General features: G+C 38.2%; 1 protein-coding gene across 1 annotated transcript in view; it reads right to left on the reverse strand.

Moving 5' to 3' along the window:
* LOC149420025 (uncharacterized) overlaps positions 1-6,318 on the reverse strand; it is a 624,492-nt gene extending 618,174 nt beyond the window's left edge. The window contains exon 1 of the mRNA XM_089636938.1: positions 5,882-6,318. The gene's annotated coding sequence lies outside the window, so the exon portion shown is untranslated. The remainder of the gene's footprint in view (positions 1-5,881) is intronic.
* Between the last annotated feature and the right edge of the window lie 10,616 nt (positions 6,319-16,934).

Consider the following 16,934-nt stretch of genomic DNA (forward strand, 5'->3'; position numbering starts at 1 on the left):
GAGACACTCTGTAGATTACAAAAAAAAAATAATTAGAACTCTTCTTTAAAATCATTCAAAAAGATGCACCCAAAAATATGTGAAAATTGGTTGAAGATAATATTGTTAATTCTGAATTTGAAATATGGGATCCACAAAAAAGACGCATAATAATTAGGTCCGAATGGTCGAGTGGTTAAACTTTGTTCTGGTAAGACAGAGATCCTGGATTCGATTCCCAGTTGAGACCGTTATCATTTTGTATGTTCCTGTGTCTTGTTCTGTTTCATATTTGGTTTAGATTTGTTAGTGTTATGTTCTTCTTCAATGACATATTACATTGATGGATTGTAAACTTCAAAGGTTAAAAAAATAAATATATTTAATTATTTTTTTTACCTCTTCCAACCACCTCACAACATCGACTATCTTGGTAGCGATGTAGTTCGTGACACATATTTGAACGGTTCAAAATAATGATAAAAATATTAACTTGTTCTAAAAATAATCTGACAAATTTTCAATTCTGCTTTTCACATCCCTATTTAATCTCGGCTTATATCGGGCATCAGTTCCAATGGCCGACGAAGAACTTACACTGAAAGGCTTTCGATTAAATGGGGTCAAAAGCTGAAACCTCAGATAAATCCGATTTACAAAAATGGGCCCAGGGACCCAAGAAGCGATGAAAAAATCAACAGATAAACGGGGACTGATTGGATTGGATACGAAAACAAATTGATTCGTAAACGATCTCGACTAGAAACAGCAAAAACGGAATAGAAAAAGGCGATTGCCAATTGAAAAAAATCGCTGATTGTTTTTGGAAATTTCGCAACGAAGAGAAATGTGTTTCTAGTGTCTAAGTGTGTTTTTCTTATCATTCAAGGTTATAAATAAATGTCAATCAATGTTGTTAATTTGAGTGGCTACATCACTTAATTTATACAAATAAGTCAACCGGTTTCGCATTAACAAACCATGCGCAAGTCTAAGATATATTATTTTTAAACAATATCTATACATGGTGCACGGAAACTAGTGCTACATTCGTAAAACCGGGTAGTATTATTTCACATTTGGAGTCGATTCTGTCATACAACTTTTTTTGTTATTTTGAACTTCGTTTTCGAGTTTTTTTATATATTTTTTTTTATAGTGAATACCTCACAAGAGTCCCAACTGCTCCCGTCTGGAGCCAGTGAGACTATGGCATCCCCAATTGGGGGATGTTGTGAGGCTGAAGGTAAGTGGAGAAGGGAAAGAGGAAGGTGGGGAAGTACCTGGCTATTCAGATCTAGTCACTAAACACGGCTAAAGCCATTTGGAGCAACGTTTCAATTCTGAATGGTGGTCTTACACCAGGGCGATACTGGTAGTATCTTCCACTCTGAAATTAATTAAAAATTAGTTAATCGAGTCCGAAGTTCTTTAGGTCAAATTAAAAAATATATCATTCGCTCTTGGGTTACCCAGTACCATCTTTTAGCTGTTTTTTTCTTTATTTATTTATTTTATTTCTAAAATGCGTCGAAGCAAAGATCTGGCTTCAAAAGTGTTTTTAGCCCTTCAATTTGCCGAAAACAGGAAAAACTTTAACAACCTAATTATAATGTAAAATTTAAATAAATTTTGTTATTTGGGTTCTCTATGTGATAACCTAATGTACCGCTTGTACCAGAAGTTTATGGACACCGTATAACATGGTTTTCGTTTCTAGATAAACAAGTAAATGATAGCTTCTTCTAGTGCCAACCTTTCGGACAGGCCTAGGCGGTTAAATGTAATACTGTGAAAGTCGGTTCCATGATAACTCCTCAAAATGACAATTCAACACACCTATAAAAAGTGGTACGAAGATAGGTTACATATGTAACTATTTAACCTTGTTTTTGGTTCATTACTTTTCATAGCTTCATAGCACTTTGTATAGGTGTGTTGAATTGTCATTTTAATGACTTATCCGGTCACCGTGAAAGTCGTAAATCATATTAGGCCGATTGGTTCAAAGCGTCGGATTCCATACCCGACGTGTTCAAGTGTGTAAATCCTCCATCATTACACAGCCAAAATTGTCCGCTTATAATTATGACAGTAGGAATAACACAAATATTTTCATGTTATTCGTAATCCAGGAATGTTAAATGACTTTCTTTTAACGAAAAAAATATGTTCACAACCATCATTAACAGTAGAGGTATTTTGCGGTGTACTGCTTCATACTCCATATTAGGTCAATTTTTCGGACAACCATTCTCATTAAGTTATTTCTGATGTACACAAACTATTACTTTTTTATAAATTGTTCCGAACTTTGTGAAATATAATTATAATAAAAAACTACTCACATAAATAAGATTTATTTTCGTCCTGAAATAAATTTTCCCCGACTTATTTAGGGTGGGTAGCGCATTTGCCTTTTTTACCCAAGAAAACTGATTAAGCCTTAATTACGCTAAAAACCACACGCACGGCTTCCTAACTACGGACCAAAAACGTTATCTAGTTTATATCTTTTCCGAATAACAAATTGCACGTATTAATTACGCTTCACTAAACATGTTACCTCATATTTACTAGAAAAGCTGGGCTTATTTTCAAATACAACAATGATAATTGGGGTAGTAGATAATATGTTGAAATTCCAATTCATACTATATTGGGTAAGAATCGAAAAATAACTTACAAATTTATTTTTTTGGTTATCTACTTGCTAAGGATAATTTAAGTAATCGGTGTGTCCTAAATAACAATATGTAAATTCTTTAAGTAATCGGTCTGACCTAAATAAGAATATGTGAATTCTTTAAGTAATCGGTGTGACGTAAATAAGAATATGTGATTTCTTTAAGTAATCGGTGTGACCTAAATAAGAATATGTGAAATATTAAAGTAATCGGTGTGACCTAAATAACAATATGCGAATTATTAAAGTAGTCGGTGTGACCTAAATAACAATATGCGAATTATTAAAGTAGTCGGTGTGACCTAAATAACAATATGTGAATTCTTTAAATTATATTAACGTTAGCACCAGAAAACGTTAATAGTAAAGATATAAAAATAAAAATTTCTGGAGCAATAATATGATCAACGGAATCTTAATTTGGCAACAAAGAAAATATTATTTTTTATGCGATATTATAATCATTAGAATTCAATCAATAGTTTGGGTAAGATTAGGTTAGGTTAGGTTCGGTTAGATTAGGTTATCAGAGGATAGTATAAGTTATGTTAAATTAGATAGTTACCATAATTAGTTAATCTATTGTTGCAATACTTCATATGAATAGAATAAAAACAGTTTCATTTTAACAGTTCCAATTAGTTATGTGCTATTTTTAAGCATGTTTGTCTAACAGATTACGCTGTTTTAAAAAAAGCACGTCTTTTCCTCTCACAGGTGAAATCTACATAATTTTTTTTAAAAACACATGCTTATTCGAATGCAACGTTCTGTCAAAATTTCTAAGCAATCGGTGAGGAACTATCGAAGATTTTTAACAATCGAACTTATACATTTATATTTATATAGATAGATAGTCATATGCCTACATTCAAAAGCCGTAAAGTGAAAAGCAATAGTTCATTGTTTGATGATAAAAAATATCAAGTCTGGGAATAACATATGAACGGTAGTTTAGCGGATTACATGACTTTGCTTGTGATAACCGATAATATTTCATGTCGTGAACACGAAGTAGTTTTGTTAACCGCAAAAAATCTACAGTGTACGAAATTTTGTTAAACCAAAATTAAATAAAAAATAAATAAGCCAACATGTTTTTATCTTAAATGGATTCACCTTTAATCTTTATGTCAAGGAACTTACGTACACTTGAAATTTCCACCATTGAACAGTGAACTTGAAGAGCTATATTTCTAAAATATCTGATACAAGTTGGTCGTACGAACGTAAATTTAAAAACTTTTCTCTGTTGGTAAAGGATATGTACCACGAACTACAAGTGAATAAAAACTTTTCAGATGCAAAACTTTAATAATAACATGTGGATGATTTTTATAGCGACTTTTTGTGAAAAATCACCTCAAGGGCGCTTTACAAATATATAATACATTTCTACAATGATCTATGTTATTCCTAACTATATATGGAGATAATATACAATCATTACCATACTTACCTGGTAGGTCACTTAAGATTAACATTAACTAATTGTTTATTACCGAAATTTAGATACAGGATTTAGGACATAATTAGAAAATTGGATATAATTGGACTTTCTCTCAGGAATGGTATATTTAATTTAAGGGTATGACAGCTTAAAAGGTAAGTTTTTAGTTTAGACCTGAAATCTGTTGGACTTGTTATGGATCTTAGCTCCGGAGCAAGTTTATTCCAAGCCTTTGGCCCAGATACTCCGAAAGCGCGATCACCAAACTTAGTATTTGTCTTTCGCTAAGGTTCCAGCAGTCTGCCTACAGCTGCTGATGTTGCTGATCTAAGAGTTGACTGCCTCAGATCAGTGTTTTCTGGAACGCATAGTTCAGAGATGTAGGGTGGGGCAATTTCATTGATGGATTTAAACACCATCCAGTACATTTTGTACTGGATTTTTCCAGGGCACTTGTGCCAGTGAAGGTTACGAAGGTGTTCTGAAATGTGCGAATATTTAGAAACCCCGGTTATGGGCCGTGCTGCTGCATTAAACACTGATTGAAGTTTGTCGATTTGGTATTTTGGAAGGCTGGCATAAATGCCGTTGCAGTAACTTTGTATTGACAATTATTCAGATAAATCTTAGCATCAGTTTTATATTTTAATAAATAGAATAGAATAATAGTGATATGCGTTCATACAATTCATATATATTCAATCAATACTAATCTAACCTAAGTCTTCTTATTTCTCTTACTTTTATATCCATCTGAAGTTTTTATTAATTTTATCCGCTCTGATGTCATTGTTTATAAAGTATTGTTTATGGCATATATATACCCTTGATATTAAATTAATACACTTCCAAAACGATGACAAATGACACACTCCGAAGTACACACATTTAAAAAAAAATATATGTTCAAATAGTATATACAATAAAGCTTTGATAAACTTGTCGAATTCCGCTTCACGCTTAATACGCAATAAATTATAATCAGCACCGGGTTTCATCAGAAACAACTATTTATGTCGGAGGGATGGTACAAGATGCATTAAAGTTCCATTTTTTCTCAATAGAAGTTATGTTTGTAGCACTCTAAAAAACCCATTTTGTGCATGTTTACTTAAACACCCTTATACTTAAATAATAGTCTCCATAATGTATTTAAGTAGATATCAAGTTTTGTATTTTTAAAGAGACTATTTTACGTATCATGGCTTAGACTATTTCAGCGTATCGCTCGCTATACAATGTCAACATCAATGGCGAGCGATATGCTAAAACAGGCCAAGACACGAAAATATAGCGCGCTTATGACTTGGTCTGTCACAGGTTTGAAGCGGAATTTGACAACTTTACCAAATAAATTTAAAAAATTCAATTTTTTTTTTAATAAAATAAAATACTTTGTAAACACCCATTTAATCAAAAAGGATCGACATGTTTCAAAACCATTGGTTTCTTTGTTAGGATAAATGTATAATGAAAATCAAAGAATTAAAAAAGTGAATTAGTATGGACAAAACATGAGCGGTGATTAATTAGTTATCATAAAAAAATAAACATAATTTATATAAAATAAGTAATTGTTGCATTTATGCATATAACAAAAACTTTTCAAACTAACACAAAATGAAGCCACGATCGAATACAGAACTTTTCGCTTCAAGGGTTTTGATTTAATAAATTAATTAATGTGTTATTTATGGGAAAACATTGTAAACTAAGTCACGGAAGCTTAAATCTAACCTAAAAAATAATTACATATATTTTCTTACCTTTTTTTAGCAGTGTCTACTGTTTCAAGAGTTGGAGAAATCGTAATCAATTTTCAAGGTTCATAAAAATAAAACTTAGCACTTTCAAGTAATTGTTTTAAAAACTAATGTCAACCTGATAATGTTTGAGTATTTTTTAGTAAATACGAGGCCTTAATATCATGCATTCGATTTTGATAGTAATTAACACACTTGCATAATTATTTTAACAGTTGACACTCATACAATTCTAATTGTTGCCTATAAATAAAACTTTAGGCCAATAAATATCAATAACAAACAAACTTAAAATGTTAAACCTATTCACGAAAAAGTTTTTCCAATAAATCACTCCGCAAACTTAAGTACACAATGTCAAAGTCTTCATGAAGCTGATTTGTTTGATCGCAGACTTATTTAGCGAAGCTCGTATTGTATATTTAGGGTCGGTTGATGCACACAACCGATTCGACTCGCGTCAGTTTAGCTACTGAAGAACTGAACCGGAGCGGCGTCACGAGCCCCTGTCCCGGTCCCTATTTGTTGGGGGAGTCTCTCACCCCCGGCGTCCCCCCCACCCAAACCCCAACACCCGGAGGGGGGTCTTGACTCCCCCACGATATCACCCCAGTAGCAATCGGCCTACCTTGAATTATTTGTACTGCTACACTCGCCAGTCGCGAATTTTATATTTATCCTGTATGAGCGAGTGCCGCCGATAACAGAGCCTATATTAGTTTTAAGTTCTACCGCTGGGAGGTATCCTTCTGTTACTTGCGTCGTTTATGTCAGTGGGACGATGGCTTATGGGGCCGAATGTGGTGGAAAGGGGCAGAACCATCTCTTGGATAACCTATACCTCCGCCATTGTTCACCCAAGTGGTTTGCTACATTTGGAGGCTCAGCAGGAGTACCTGGGTTCATGTGGTGAGGCTTGTCCGGATCTTGGTGGCTGATGCATCTGCCCACCAACTGCGTGGCGGGCCGGGTCGGTATAGACTGGTGACCTTTTAACCTCTCCAGCAGGACTCTCTCGGAGCATCGCCTTACACCACAGAGGGAAGGAAGGATTCATACGTCCATCACTCTTGGACACAAATACCAGGTTCCTACCTACACCTCTTACCTTTTGCCTCCCAAATTTCCCTCCTGCCTTTCCTAAAAAGACCCTCCACACAAAAGATGGATAAACGAAATATTTGGAAGTACCTGCCATTCAGATCTGGTCAATGAATGCGGCTAGCTCACTTTACGGCTTAAAACGGCCCTGCTCATAACCCCGAGCTACGATGGATACACGTAAGCTTTTATGTTTAAAATTATTAAGGTAGTTATAAAAACTATGCAATATGTATGTAATTATTTGAATAGTAAAAGTGTATCGTCCGCATAACTAACCATTTCTCCGGCTTTTTCCATGTTGCATACAGCATTTATGTAAATATTGAATAAAACAAGTCCTAGTATGCTTCCTTGTGGAGCTCCATATGTAATCGGCAGTGGCTTGCTAGTATGGCGATTAATTTTGACTTGCTAAGGTCTACTACTCATATAACTTTACATTAGTTGGAGTTTCTTGCCTTTGAGACCCATATTTTCAATTTTTTATGAGATTTTGTGGGAGATCGAATCAAAGGCTTTAGCTAAATCTAGATATATTTCTTTGCATTTATGTCCTTGATCTAGGTTGCTATGTATATAATCTATTACGTTTACCAATGCTTCTTTTGTGACTCTTTTTTTCTCGAAATCCATATTGTTTATCTGAGATTAATTTGTTTTCTTCCAGGTATTTTACAATTTGTTTTTTAATACTCTTTCAAAGATCTTTGATAGTGAGGTTCAATGTGATGTGATGTGTTATTTCCATTTTGTCTCCTGCTTTATAAATAGTGATCATCAATCTTTTTTCAAGAGGACTATTAAAAGAACTTTGTGCTATACTTTGGTTGGTTAAGTGTGTTATAGGTTTTATTTTTTTTTTTCTTAATACAATCTGTTGTTATTTCGTCTATTCCCAGAGCAATGTTGTTTTTAAGGTGTTAATTATTTTGTCAGTTTATTCTCCTGTAGTTTTTTTTAAATTTAAAATCTTTGTTGTGTCGTTTGTGTATTGATGTTTCTGTATTAATATTTGGTATCTTTTTTGTGCAAGTATATTACGGTTTGCTCAAGCTTTTCCTTATTTGCGAAGAAGTTATTCACATATGTTGCTATTTTTTCTGTACTTGTATTAGCATCTACTTTTTTACAGTAAACATTTAGTTGTTTGTATTTTTATGTGTGTGTGATGTCTGACTTCTTGTAATATTTTCCATTTCGCCTTTGCGTTAGTGTTTTCTTTTTGTAGTGTTTGTCTGTAGTCATTTTCGTGTATGTATTTCATATGTCTCGTTTACGAATACATTTTAATATTCCTTGTGTTATCCATAGTTACATTTTTTTCTCTGTAAGTTTTAAATGCTTCAGATTGGTGTAATTATTTATTTATAGCGTTAACATATTTATAAATTTATCCCATGCCTCTTCATTAGTCTGTATTCGGTATAATGTCTTAATTTTTTTTTTTTTTTTAGTTTTAAGTTTGAGTAGTCAATTTTTTTTCCTAAATCTTTCATATTGGGCAGGTGTCGTATTTTCGGTGTCTACTGTTACTATATTCATGTTGTGAACTGTTATGGCGCTTTCAAGTACTATGGTTTTGGTTTTGCCTTAATCATTAGATGGTCTAAACAGCTTTTAGTGTTTTATTTGAATCGTGTTGGGACTTTTATGGTGAGGATGATATTTTTTTATCATTTAATGTACTATTAAGTGCAGCTAGGAAATTTGTAATGTTGTTTTCGGAAGGAGATCTATACATAGCTAGAATACATATTTCTTCATCGTATTCAATTTTTATGCAGTTGGCGTCTGTGATGTTTATTTCTTGAATTACCGTGTTAATTTTATTACTGGTGTATATAATAACTATTTGTTTTTGTGTTTCGTTGTGTGATGTGATTCTATTTTTTTTCTTTTGCGATACTAGTCCATTAATTATAGTCATTTACTTAAACAGTAATGTTGGCTGTACGAGTCTATAAATTCCATGTAGTCAACTATGTTTATGTGAGTATTAATGTAAGTACTGGGTTTTCCAATAAGAGTTATTATTTTGATATTCAATCGTAAAAGATCAATGGTTTCGTTGCTTGTGTGGCACTTAGCGCCGTCTTCTTGAAAGTAAACGTTGTCCAGATCAATACCATCCAATTTCGGCAATAAAAAATCATTAATCATCTCTCGATAGCGCAATCCATTCATCGTAACTGTTGCTCCAGCCTCATTTTTGAAAAAGTAAGGTCCAATGACTCCGCCGGACCATAAACCGCACCAAACAGTCACACGTTGAGGATAAAGAGGCTTTTCAACAATAACTCTTGGGTTTTTCGAACCCCAGATGCGACAATTTTGCTTATTGACGAAGCCACCGACGTGGAAATGGGCCTCATCAATCAAGATAATTTGAATTTGATTCACTCAAGTAATTTTTTATAATTTTAATGCGTTGTTGAAGCGTGTATCGTTCCATTTTTATTAATGGCGTAGTTTCTACTTGTCAAATGTCAAAAAATGACAGCTTCAAAAGTAACATCTACCGAAATAGCGGGCTATTCAAAATACCACCTATTATTGGAAAACCCTGTATATATATAGAGTGGCGTTAGGTATATAATTGTGTTATTGTCATTATGTTAACGTCATCAGAATGTCAGATTCGAATAATTTTATCTTCTGGGGTCCTCCTGGTTTGTGGTCGGCCTCTTCGAAACCATACAAATTTGTAGTTAATGAATTTTTTACACCCTTAAGAAATTGTAAATAAATTAAGTAAAACAATTTTTTTAATAATCTGTTAATTTTATGATAATTATCTTAAATAATTTGTAGATCATAATTGTCAGGGATAGTTCAGACAGAAGCCTGTGGATGTATGATTGTGCGTTTCCTCTGCCAATTTGTAGATCATAATCGTCAGGGTAATAGAGTTCAGACAGAAGCCTGTGGATGTATGATTGTGCGTTTCCTCCGCCAATTTGTAGATCATAATCGTCAGGGTAATAGAGTTCAGACAGAAGCCTGTGGATGTATGATTGTGGGTTTCCTCCGCTAATTTGTAGATCATAATCGTCATGGTAATAGAGTTCAGACAGAAGCCTGTGGATGTATGATTGTGCGTTTCCTCCGCCAATTTGTAGATCATAATCGTCAGGGTAATAGAGTTTAGACAGAAGCCTGTGGATGTATGATTGTGCGTTTCCTCCGCCAATTTGTAGATCATAATCGTCAGGGTAATAGAGTTCAGACAGAAGCCTGTGGATGTATGATTGTGGGTTTCCTCCGCTAATTTGTAGATCATAATCGTCATGGTAATAGAGTTCAGACAGAAGCCTGTGGATGTATGATTGTGGGTCTCCTCAGCTAATTTGTAGATCATAATCGTCAGGGTAATAGAGTTCAAACAGAAGCCTGTGGATGTATGATTGTGCTTTTCCTCCGCTAATTTGTAGATCATCATCGTCAGGGTAATAGAGTTCAGACAGAAGCCTGTGGATGTATGATTGTGCGTTTCCTCCGCTAATTTGTAGATCATAATCGTCAGGGTAATAGAGTTCAGACAGAAGCCTGTGGATGTATGATTGTGCGTTTCCTCCGCTAATTTGTAGATCATAATCGTCAGGGTAATAGAGTTCAGACAGAAGCCTGTGGATGTATGATTGTGCGTTTCCTCCGCTAATTTGTAGATCATCATCGTCAGGGTGAAAGAGTTCAGACAGAAGTCTGAAGATGTAGGATGGCGGTTTTCATCATTCAAAAACAACACATTAGTTTTCAATTTAACTCTTGACAGGCCAAGATGCCAAACGAAACGTTTGTAACCAAGTGGGTCTTCCGACGACCCCATGCATTTTTCTGTCTTATGGGTTTTTAAACGAAATCTCAATTATTCAGTCAATTATCAATGGTAACTTATGTATTTGCGCAGAAATACGTAAAATGCTAATGTCAAGTATTTAAGCTAATATAAGGAGGATAGTAATTGTGGGTACTACCTACTGCCCCACTTGGCTATGGGATAGTTGATAGCTGCCTTCAATGTCCGGTAAATTTATATTATATTTGCAGAAAGTATCAGTGTTGCAGAAATGTACTTTCAGTATCGCCCGGGTAAAATTGCTTTAAATGGCTTTAGCCATGTTTGTTAATCAAATCTGTATGGCCAGGTACTTCCCAACCTTCCTGTTCTCCATCTCCTTCCGTTTCTTATTTTCATCATCCTCACAACTCACAACTGGCTTTGGACAGTTGGGACTTCTGACATATTTTTTACCTTGTGGCCCCGGCCTTGTCCAGGTTGTACACAGAGTTTTTTGAAATCAGATGAAGACAGTAAGTTTAAGTTTATTTTGAATGTCGAGTGTGCAAAATTTCATTAAGTATCAAATATCTGTTTTAAGGGGTGGGAAAAGGGTATGGGGTTGTTTTTCTAACCTTATGTAAACTTTTCTCTTGTTTTGAAGGTCAAGTGTGCAAAATTTAACAAACCTTGGAAAAAAGTTGTAGATTTGTGTGAAAAACAACACCGCTTCAAATAAATACACAAATACAGGGTGTAAAATTATACTTAAAGGATTTTATCCAACGATTCCAGAGCATATTTAGAATAAAAAACGTGATGTAGTTTTGCTGTTTGATGATTTTTTTTCAATTAAAAACAAAAAATATATTTTTCTATCACACCTCGCCACTGGCTAGTTGGGTACAGTGTAGTGCAGTGATGAGTAACCCGCGGCCCACGACCTTATTTCTTGTGGCCCGCAAGCTTTTTCGTACCTACTGCCCATTTGGCTATTTACTGTATTTCTATTCTTCAGCAATAAAATAGTACATAATAAGTGTTAAAAATAGTTTTTTTTAGTTAATTTTCGGGACGGATTACCGAAAATTGTAGTGACGTTTAAATGTGTTTTGAGTTAATCTGAATTGTATAAACACGGCAAAAACTATTGTCAGTACTGTGTTAATCTTCAATTACATAATTAAATTCGGATTTTGTGAAATTCTGGTGAGTTTGCAGATTTTGTAAATAACATCTGTATTTGCATTCTACCCACAGCGGTAAGTTCCAGCATTTTGTCTGGATTTTTTATTTTTGTTAATTTTTAGGTTGATTTCTTTTTAATTTATTTTTATTATATGTAATATGTCCTCCGTGGACTCCTCCGACGAGGAGGAAGTTGCCCTCCATGAGCTTTCAAAGGAGGAAGTTATTAAAATAGCGCAGGCAAGAGGGAAGGAGATATCCTCACAAAGGAGACGACCTTCTCCCAGATCCTATGTGCTCATGGAGAGTATTCAAGCCCACAAGGAGCCTGGTAGTCCTAGAAGGCCCACTTCACCGTTTACCAGTATCCATGGCAGCTTACTCCGTGAAGAGGGAGCAGCATCAATTTTGGCCGCCCCGAAGGATGTAGCGAACGCTCCTTCTGGAAATATTTCCACTGGTACTGGTGACGTGGCCAAAAACCCGTCGCCTAACCCAGCAAAAAAGAAGCGTGGCAGAATTGAGGAACAGTTAATTTCAGGTGACAACTACGATATGTCAGTCGAGGAGGATTATCTCGCCCCATTTTGGAGCCCTCTTTCGACGATCTCTGCAAAGGTGAATGAGATGAAAAATAAAATGAAAAAGGAGGACCGCTCAGTTATAGAGGTAAGTATAGATCTAATTCGTAATGAGCTCGCGAACCTGGCAAATACCTGTGCCGCCGCCAACGCGAGAGCTGGCGCCTTTGCCGAGGTTATTAAATCACAGAAGGGATTATCGGAAAAAATAGATTTACTCATTAAACGTCCGTCCCATGTGCCACCAGTTATTGAAAAAGTGGTAGGTAAAAAAACATATGCGGGTGCAGCTTCCGGAGCGCTTCCCAGTGGTTCCATCTTATTCGAGGGACAGGAGCGTGAGCTGCCTTCTCTGAGGCCCACTATTCTATTCTACCCCACTGCCCCTGAAGGCAAAACATCTGAGGAGACCCAGAATGTACTTACATCGGTTCTGGATCCCAAAACCGACGGTTTTAAAGTGGTTAGGACACGTAAGATCAAGGGTGGAGGCGTTCTTCTGCAAACTGATAGCCCGGGGGGTGTCAAAAACATTCAGAAGGCGGCGGAAAAATTAACCCTCAAAGGTTTGAAAATGGTTAACCCACAGGGACGACTACCCAAGATAGTCATTTATGACGTCCCCAGAGGAGACGCAGCTGCTGACACTGCTCTTTTCAAGGAAATTTTTGATAATAACGTCGCAGAAAAATCAACTCTCTCCAGGGAAGACCATTTAAGGACAATGCGGAGGGTATCCCTCTTTGGGAAACGTGAAGGCGGGACTATGAATATGATTGTCACGTGTCATCCGGATTGCCGGAAGGTACTAATAGATAGCGGTCTTTGCTACCTTGGGTGGAATGCCTGTCGGGTTCGTGACTACCTGGGAGCTACCCGTTGCTTCAAATGCCACATGTACGGCCATGTAAGCAAATCTTGTACTCAGGAGTTCATTTCTTGCCGCCACTGCGCCGCAGCCGGTCATGATTTCGAGGAGTGCCCCAAGAAGGCACAGGCCGCTATCTGCGCAACTTGTACCAAGTTTCAGAAACCAGCCGATCATTGTACTGGTGACCGAGCCTGCCCCGCAAACAGAGCTGCGATCGAGGCTCAAGTTCGCATGACCGATTATGGCCGCCGCTAATCCCCTCTCCATAGGCCAGATCAACCTGCAGCGGTCTCGGATAGCCACCCTTGAGGCCCAGCGGGTCATGACCGACCTTGGGATCGACATTCTGCTCATTCAGGAACAATACGTTTGGCAAGGGAAAACACCTGGTATCATTAGTCCAGGGGCGGTACTTGAAGTAGGCCGCTCTCCCGGGGCGGGTGTTCTGGTCAATACTTCGTTGATTAGCCCCCTCCTTCTCGAGGGACTGTCGAACGAATACCAAACCTGTGTTTCCTTTAAATTTGGCAATACTGAGATCATCGTGATATCAGTATATTTTAAATATGGTAATTTAGTTGAACCGCATATTTTGAGCCTCACGCGTGCCTTGCATAAATTAAAAGGCCGAAACATAATTATTGGAGGTGACTTCAATGCGCGCTCGCCTCTCTGGTTTGACTTTAACGGAAATCGAACGGAAAGATCCTATGCCGTCGAAGATCTTATCTCAGCGCAAGGTCTGTTCATCCTCAATGAACCAGGTACGTTTTCAACATTTTCAGGAACCGGTGGCGAAAGCAACATTGATCTCACTCTTTGCTCTGGATCTGTTGCGTCAAAAATATCAAAGTGGACGGTTCATGAGTGTGCGATAGTTTCTGATCATAGATTGATAACTTTTTCAGTGGGAATTACAAAGACAGAAGCTCCACAATCATCTTGGAACTTCAGAACCACTAGGGCAAATTGGGATAGCTTTGGGGATGCGCTGCGTCAATCTTTAAGGGGTTTTCATGACGTAGCCGCTAGGGAACCGGACAACTTGGGGAATTTCTTCAACGCGGCGGTGGTATCAGCCGCTGAAACTTCTTTGGGCAGATCAAACCCAAAGAAGTTAATTAGGACGCCGTGGTGGACACAAGAGCTGACTTTGCTGAAAGGGGCCTACAAAAGAGCCTATAGGGGCCTGGTAGTGGTTAGGCGGAGTATATGCTCGCCTGAAGAAGCGGCTGCACTTCAGGCCCGTTTTAGGGCTTCCCGTGGCGCCTATCGTTCGGCCGTCCTCTCAGCAAAACGAGCTGCATGGCATAGTTGGGTAGATGAAGTGGGTAACGCCAACCCGTGGGAAATCCACAGCGCTCTTGAAAACTCGGGAAAAGGATCAGAACGATATTTATCGAGCGTTGTGCTCGGTAATAGCGAAGGGAACGCAGAGAGTGTTGACATAGTCTCCACTCTTGAGACACTTCTGGGCAAGTTAGTTCCTCTAGACTCAGTTAATGGGGAAAGTGTTCACCATCAACAGGTAAGAAACCTGTCACGGCTTCCACCTAGAGACCTCGCCCAGGGGGACGGCGTACCACCATTAAGTCGAGCAGAGGTTGAAATCATAATTAAGGGTTTGGGTCCGAAGAAGGCACCGGGATTTGACAGATTGAACGGCATAATAGCGAAGAATGTTTGGATCCACGCTAAAGAGGAGCTTTATCAAGTGTTGGAAACGTGCTTGCGTAGAGGAGTATTCCCTACAGAATGGAAGAAAGGCGTGCTCCGGATTATACCAAAGGGGAACAACAAGCCGAGAACAGATATCGGAGCCTACAGACCCATCACTTTACTTCCAATCTTAGGTAAAATACTGGAAAAAATCATCAAACATAGGCTCCGTCTCACCCTGTCTCCACCCTGCGGCCGCCAATTTGGGTTCATCCCCGGTAAGTCCACTGAGCACGCCATTAAGTATGCGCTTGAATGGGTGAGGGTTTGTACCAAGAAGTATGTAATTGGAATATTTTTGGACATCTCGGGTGCCTTCGATCATGCGTGGTGGCCGATGATTTTAACTAAGTTGAAAAGTCGTAATTGCCCGCCTTTACTGTTCAATATTATTAGTGATTATTTACGTAACAGAAAGGTTATTGTGATGTATGGTGATTTCTTCATCATACGTGACGTTAACATGGGCTGTCCACAAGGGTCAGTCCTCGGGCCTGACCTGTGGAACATCCTTTTTGACGACTCCTCTAGGTTACCCTTGCCTGAAGGATGCATATCGGTCGACTACGCAGATGATAAGTTTCTTTTGGTCTCAGGGGACAGCAGAAAGGAAGTGGAGTGTAAAGCAGAAGAGGGTCTGCGTGAAATTCTTGAATGGGGTAAGAGAAACAGGCTGAACTTCGCTCCCCATAAGACCGTGGGACTCTTGATGAAGGGTATGCTCAGTCGTGCCAGAAACCCTACCATCAGAATGGGAGGCTCCACTATTCGTTTCGTTGAAAGCACCAGGTATTTAGGCGTCACTTTAGATAGATCTTCTTCGTTCCTAGCGCACGTCAAGAGCGTTTCTAGCAGGGCCCAGGCCCTATTCTTGAAATTGAGAAGGCTCTCAACGGCTGAGTGGGGATTGCGGACTCCGGCACTTCGCCTCATATATAGGGGTGTTTACGTGACGCATGTCTCGTATGCAGCTTCTGTGTGGGAGCACCGGCTGGATAATGCATTGATCCACTTGGCCCTCAAGCGGGGCCAACGGACTCCCCTGTTGGCTCTTTCGGGCGCATATAGGACTGTGGCTAATGATGCATTACCGGTTCTGGCTGGTACACTGCCAATTGACTTGGAAATAAGGGAAATTTTGACAAAAAAGGCATTGACAAGAGGTAAGGCCGCTGTCCACCTGGGAGTCGAACTGACACCCGGTGGAGCGGTGTCCCTTCCTGACTTATTGAAAGCCATGCGAGATAGAACGCTGAGTGTATGGCAAGAGCGATAGGATAGGTCGACGAAGGGTAGATGGACTTTCTCTTTCTTCCCTTCAGTTAAAAGCAGAATGGAAGGGGCGCACATAAAACTGGATCACTATATGACGCAATTGGTGTCCGGTCATGGGGAGCTCAGGGGGCGGCTACATAGTCTCGCCTTGTCTCCTCATCCGAACTGTTCATGTGGTGACACTAACCAGACAGCCGAGCACATTCTGTGGCACTGCGAGTTGATGAAGGATGCCCGAGAGGAAATGTTGGATGGCTTGAGAGGGATTACAAGACCGGCATGGAATGCCGATCTCGTGTTGAACAGAGAAAATTTTGAATGCTTCAAAAAGTTTGTAAAGTCCTGGGTAGAGAGATGGCCTGTGCTTAGAGTTGCTGATTTAGATTAAAATCATCTTTGTTTCAGGTGCCAAGCGTATTGTTCCTGTCACTCCACGGTTACTCCTCTTATAACAAATTTAATATTGTTTATGCGCGATTGCTTTATGTTTTATTTTTATTTTTATATACTCATTGGTTTTACTTTCTTTGTCTTATGGCA

This window comes from Hesperophylax consimilis, chromosome 11, assembly GCF_061612785.1.
Source record: "Hesperophylax consimilis isolate HC1 chromosome 11, BYU_Hcon_1.0, whole genome shotgun sequence".
NCBI classification, from domain to species: Eukaryota; Metazoa; Arthropoda; class Insecta; order Trichoptera; family Limnephilidae; genus Hesperophylax; species Hesperophylax consimilis.